General features: G+C 34.8%; 1 pseudogene; it reads left to right on the top strand.

Moving 5' to 3' along the window:
* The first annotated feature begins 224 nt into the window (after positions 1–224).
* On the top strand, positions 225–4,297 carry LOC127557050 (fructose-bisphosphate aldolase A-like; annotated as a pseudogene).
* Positions 4,298–6,019: the final 1,722 nt, after the last annotated feature.

Genomic DNA, 6,019 nt, shown 5'->3' with positions numbered 1-6,019 from the left:
TAGAACTTCCAAGAAGCTTCTTTGGGCTTGAGACCAATTCACAGCACTTTTTGAGATTTCCTCTGAGAGTATTTTGTCCTTTTTTGATTTGGTGTTTTGGTTTTTCCAGTTACCATAGTAGCTTTCTGTGGTCAAGATTCTTTTCTGTTTCTTGCTTATTTTTGTTTTGGTATTTTCTTTTTTTAACTTTTAATGTCACACTTTGCATCTGGCTAAAAGGGGCAATGTCCCAAGCTTGCTGTGCAGCTCTGAGTCTTGGCTTTGAACACATGGGCCCCTTGTGTTTGCAGTAGGTAGTTGTATTTACTCTTTCCAGGAATCAGCTTTGTTTCTCAGAATTTGCCTTCTGATTTAGACAGCGTCTGGACTGGGGTGAACACTCCTTTCATCTCAGTAATATTACCTTTCTTGAATTTTTTCCACTCTATCTTGAACTGGAGAGGGATTTTATTTAGTCAGACTCAGTTCAGAGGCTTGGAATCATGTGGTTTTTGAGGTGAAACTGGGAGCTTGGACAGCTTCCTAGCTGTATGTATATATACATACACATACATACATATACATATACATATATATATATATATATATATATATATATATATATATATATATATACATATACATATATGCACATAATATATTTCAACACATAAACTTATGTATGTTTACATATATATATGTAAATAATATCCACTTTTTCAGGTCCAGTTTAGAGTCACCTAATACTTATTTTAAGTTATTAATATTTTATGGTAAACTATTTATTCTATCCTAATTAGTACATAAAATTTAAAAAAGGGAGAGATATTTAGTCATCTCACAGGGGCAAATATAAATTTCAGGTATTCAAATAGTCACATTTCCTTTCAAAAGGATTAAATATTAAGAATTTATACATTATACAATTTCAAAGTGATTATGAACTATAAAAAAAAGTTACTGTGTAGATGTTTGTATTGGTTTCAAAGCAGTAAAAGAGGACTTTCTCTTAGCACTTCTAATTTTGAAAGCCAGTCCTGCATCCTCCATATCTAATGAACATTTTTCCCTCTCCTCCCCCCTCCCAATCCCCAGGAACCTTTGATGAATCAGCATTTGATACACAGAAGATGAATCTAGGTTTGATCCTGATATCAAGCTTTATGCATAAGAGCAAGATTTAATACCTCTCTGAAAATATGAAACCTGTACTGTCTAATGTTTCTCATCATATGGATTTATCTTTTTAATTTCTTTGCATCAGTTCTCTTGGATCTTATTCACTTTTAATCAGCAGTCACTGTTCACTGCACTAAAGCTTTTCTTAGCACAATCATGAATGGCATAATTTAATAACAAGAAATGCAATTTGTTAAGTGCCTTTCATGATCTTTCTCTAAGGAAAATGGGGGGGGGGAGGAAAGGAAAAAAAAACATTTACAAATATAAACAGCTGAATCTCATGTAATAAAGAGCTAAGCAAATTCAAAAGGCATATTTATTTGCTGTCATTTGTCATTTTAGATACAAATTTGCAGTTTCTTTATGCAGTTTCATAGGAGCCCAGTAAAGGTGTTAAAAAGAGCAATAGGATATAAGATGTTTATTTCTATTAATTATTTGAGTATTTAAGAATTTTCAAGAGGAAATTAGCAAGCTTATTTCTGACTTATATAAATTCCACTGCTAATGTATTGAATGGCTTTAAGGATGGCATTCTATTTCTTGCTTAGAATTAGATAGTGATTGCTTGAAAGCATTGTATCAGAAAGCAAATGTGTATCAAAAGTCTTCCAGGATCATTTTTAGGATGTGAGAAAAACATTAGTTCACTCTTTGAGACCAGCTAGAGTACTATATAACTCTATCGCACAAATATAACAATGGCCTGAAAATGGAATCAAGTTGATCTAGGGCTAATTGTCCCATCTGGACAACTCAATGTACATATAAATGATGATAATTTTGTCCAGGATCAGATTGTCTTTTTAGTCCATTCTCCTTTGACATGAATGATACAAACCTGATTCACAGGGATAATTACCAGGATTGATTTGGCAATTCAGTGATGTGTTGGAAAAGAAATTTGAATTATATATACCCCACCCCGTTCCTCAGTTGTCCAAGAGAGGTTCAGTCTCAGTGAACTAAATAACTCTCTGAGCCTATCATATACTTTACCACTGGAAAATACCGATTCACATTTTGTCAAGGCTCAACTTTTCAGGTTTCTTCTCTATCCAAATACTGAATTTTATTATTATTTTTAGTCTATGTCTGTGCTAGGCACTGAAATAAGCTCTTGAGATTTTTAAATTCCTCACTTTTAAGTTCCTCACAACAATGAAGTCACAGATCTTGACTAAAAAGGGGGATACAATTGAATTAAACTAATAGTTTTGCAGAGTTTATTACTTCAATTATCCCCAATCAGTACATATTTACAAATATACATCAACTCAAGAAAATATATGCAGCATTGATCAGATAAATACATATTTATAATTTATCAAAACAAATCTATTAAACATTGTTTATTCAAGCATATAATAGTATATCTAGATATGTTATATATTTAAATATACTAAATTTGCATATATAAAAGCAGCATATGAATAGTTATTTGAATTGACCTTATTTCTATACAAAGATTTTATGATTAATATATGACAATTAAGTATTTACCTTTCTATATACTATTCTATTCTCTCTCTTTCTTTCTCTCTGTGTATTCATATCTATGTAGTTAATTCATTACTGTTATAATTAAACTATATCAATAAGTTAACTGTAGCCAAACTAGTGATACATATCTCCAGGTTATTCACTACCTCAAAATGTCAATACAATATTCAATTTTGGAAAAAAACCTTTGTTGTTCACTGAAACAATATCACTTCTGCATCCATATTTGCATCTGTGAATTAAATTAAATCTAAAAACTGAGAAATGTCAAAGTGAAACAAAAGAGTGAGTGGGAGTGGCAAGGGGTTCTGCATACCAATGCATCATTTATTTTATTAAATTTAAAATTAATTTTGGGGAGGCTCTGTTGAGAGCCAATTATTAAAATGTCATTAGAGCTAAAGTGCACCTTAGAATTTATATTTTGAAGTGCCTCTAGAGATTAGAAAATTAAGGCTCCAGTGAGCTGGGGTGACTGGACTTTCCCAAAGTCTTACAGTTAAGAAAGCTGCAGAAACAGAAGTCCTGCTCCCGACTTTAAGTGGACTTTTTATTTTAACTGACACAGCCAAAGAAAACTGGCTTTGCCAATACTCAGCTTTGACACCAGAGCAAAAGAAAGAACTGTCTGATATAAGTCACCGAATTGTTGCTCTGGGCAAGGGATTCTTGGCAGCAGATGAATCCATTGATGCCATTGCAAAGTGGCTACTGTCCTTTGGAACCAAGAACGCAGGAGAAAATCAATGCATCTTTAGGCACTTCCTTCTGACAGCAGATGATTGAGTGAACTCCTGTGTGGGAAGGGTTGTCCTTTTCCACAAGTCACATTACCTGATGGCCATCCTTCCTCAAAGAGTGTCATTGTGGACATCTAGATGTACAAACTTGTAGTGTCTCTGGCAGGGACCAATGTGAGACTACCATTCACTTTCTGGATGGGCTAAGTGAGTGCTGTGCCCAGTATAAGCAGGATGGGACTGACTTTGCCAAGCGGTGTTGTATACTGAAGGTTGGGTATAAAACACCTTCCCCACTTGCCATCATGGAGAAAGCCAGTATGCTGGCCTGTTATGCCAGAATTTGCCAGCAGAATGGTATTGTCCCTATTGTGGAGGCAGAGATTGTTCCTGATGGAGATCATGATAGGAAGAGCTGTCAGTATGTCACCCAGAAGATTTTGGCTGCTGTCCACAAAGCTCCGAGTGACCTACATGTCGATCTGGAGGGAGCTTACTGAAGTCTTACATGGTCACTACTGGCCACACCTGTACCCAGAAGTATCCACATGAGGAGATGGCAATAGCAACAGCAATTGCACATTAGGAGACTGTGCCTTCTGAAGTCAAGGGTATCCCCTTCCTGTCTTGGGATCAGAGTGAGGAGGACACCTTCATAAACCACAATGCCATCAGCACCTGCCCCAGACCCTGACCTTTTGTTATGACTGAGCCCTGCAGGCACCTGCCCTCAAGCCCTGAGGTGGAAGAAGGAAAATGAACAGGCTGACCAAGAAGAATATATTAAGAGGGACAAGACTAACAGCCAAGCTGCTCAAGGCAAGTATCCTCCAAATAGAAAGTCAGGAGCTTCAGCCAGCACATCGCTCTTTGTCTCTAACTATTCCTACTGAGTCAAGGCCTTCCACCTGAGTATGCCCTAACTTTCCAGGCCATCCCTCACAGTCCACAAAGAAACTGAGATCCCAGAGCTTTGTGCTGCCTTCTCCTATCACTTCTAACTTGTGTGATGTTGTTGCTCTCTGGTAAATCTAGCGACCCCTTCTCAGCCCACTTTTCCCAATAAACAATTATTTAATAAAAAATAATTTAAAAAGCGGCAGAACTAGGAGTCAAGTCTTCTGTCTTCTCATTCCAGAGCCTTTCCACTTTGCCAAGCTACCTCAAAGACTCAGACCTACAGTTTTGATTCATATAGATATTTCTAATCACTTGCCATGTAACCAAGAGATGTCTATTCTAACAATAGGTTATTGCAATATGCTTGAGCAGTAGAAACCATACTATAATAATGAGTTAATACCAGGTTTGTTTGAATCATAAAAATATAATGAAAATAATGTAATGATAATAATGATAAAGTGACTTGTTCCCAATCGGTATAGTAAGTCAGAAATAGATGCAGTTAGAAAACTTAGGTGTTTCAGCTATCCACTAAATCATGTCTCCTTTCTGATTTTAAAGGTCCAATAATAATGCATATTCATTAAACATGTAACAGCTAAAAAATTAAAAAGCAATACATCCTAGCTGCCTAAGAGAGAACAAATGGTTCTCACTTCTACTCATTTTCCTTTCTTCAACTATAGTATTTCCCAGGATATTAATCTCATATATTATTCCTAGAAATTGTTAGTTTTAAGTAGCTATGAATTGTCAGAGAACTCTTCCTTGGTCTATAGTAACAAAAGATCTTTGTTTAAAGCATGCCTATTATTTTATTGGTGGAGGGAACATCCAAAGAAGAAACTGTTTGTACTAATATAAATAGAAGCTTTACAATTTATAGTTTTAGAGATTTGCCTAGTCCAATGAGAGGTTAAAGATTTGTCCAGGGTCACATAGCCAATATGTGTTATAAGCTAGATTTGAACACAAATCTTCCTGATTCTCAGTCCAGCTCCAAATGTTTAGCTTGAACTTATTTTTAACTATCTTTTTATGGATCATACAATTGTCATAATATATTTGTTAAAAGAGTCTCCCAAAGAAGAAACTCTCTCTCTCAAATAGAAATCAGCTTTAAGTCTACTGAGACCCTGAAAGGTCAAATCATATGTATCGACAAACAGAGTCAACATATGTCATGTAGAATCAAGACTCAATTCTTCTTGTTTCTGAGTGTGGTTCTTATACACTATTCCAGAAGCTCTCATATTTTGGGGATTTCCATGTTCTCCAAAAAACTTTAAGGAAGTTTACAAGGTGTAAACATTTTCTTAAAAATACTATTTTAATTTCTAATATGATAGATATCAATAGATAAAAGCAGAATAAACAAAAATCCTTTAGAAAATCTTCAGCAATGTCAAAGCTTGTAAAAGGGCCTTGGATAAAACTACTGTACTATAGTACTCTGCTTTTCTGACAAAATTAAAAAGAATATAATTGGCTGTTGTAATCTAAGAATAAAAATTTTATAAAATTCTGTAGAAAAACAAGTTTCTTCTAATAGTGTCTTGGTAAGAAAATAAATGGCATTAATCTTGGTATTCCATTAAAATATCACCCTAAAGTAGATTAAGATCATCAGGACTAATGGAAGAAATTGGAGTTGTATATAGTTTTTGTTAAGGATTATGCCTAAGTGAAGGGGCAAGTCAATTCTCTGCGAG

This window comes from Antechinus flavipes, chromosome 3, assembly GCF_016432865.1.
Source record: "Antechinus flavipes isolate AdamAnt ecotype Samford, QLD, Australia chromosome 3, AdamAnt_v2, whole genome shotgun sequence".
In the NCBI taxonomy this organism is placed as follows: Eukaryota; Metazoa; Chordata; class Mammalia; order Dasyuromorphia; family Dasyuridae; genus Antechinus; species Antechinus flavipes.
The sequence above is the reverse complement of the archived record's forward strand: the minus strand, read 5'-3'. Positions and strand labels throughout refer to the sequence as shown.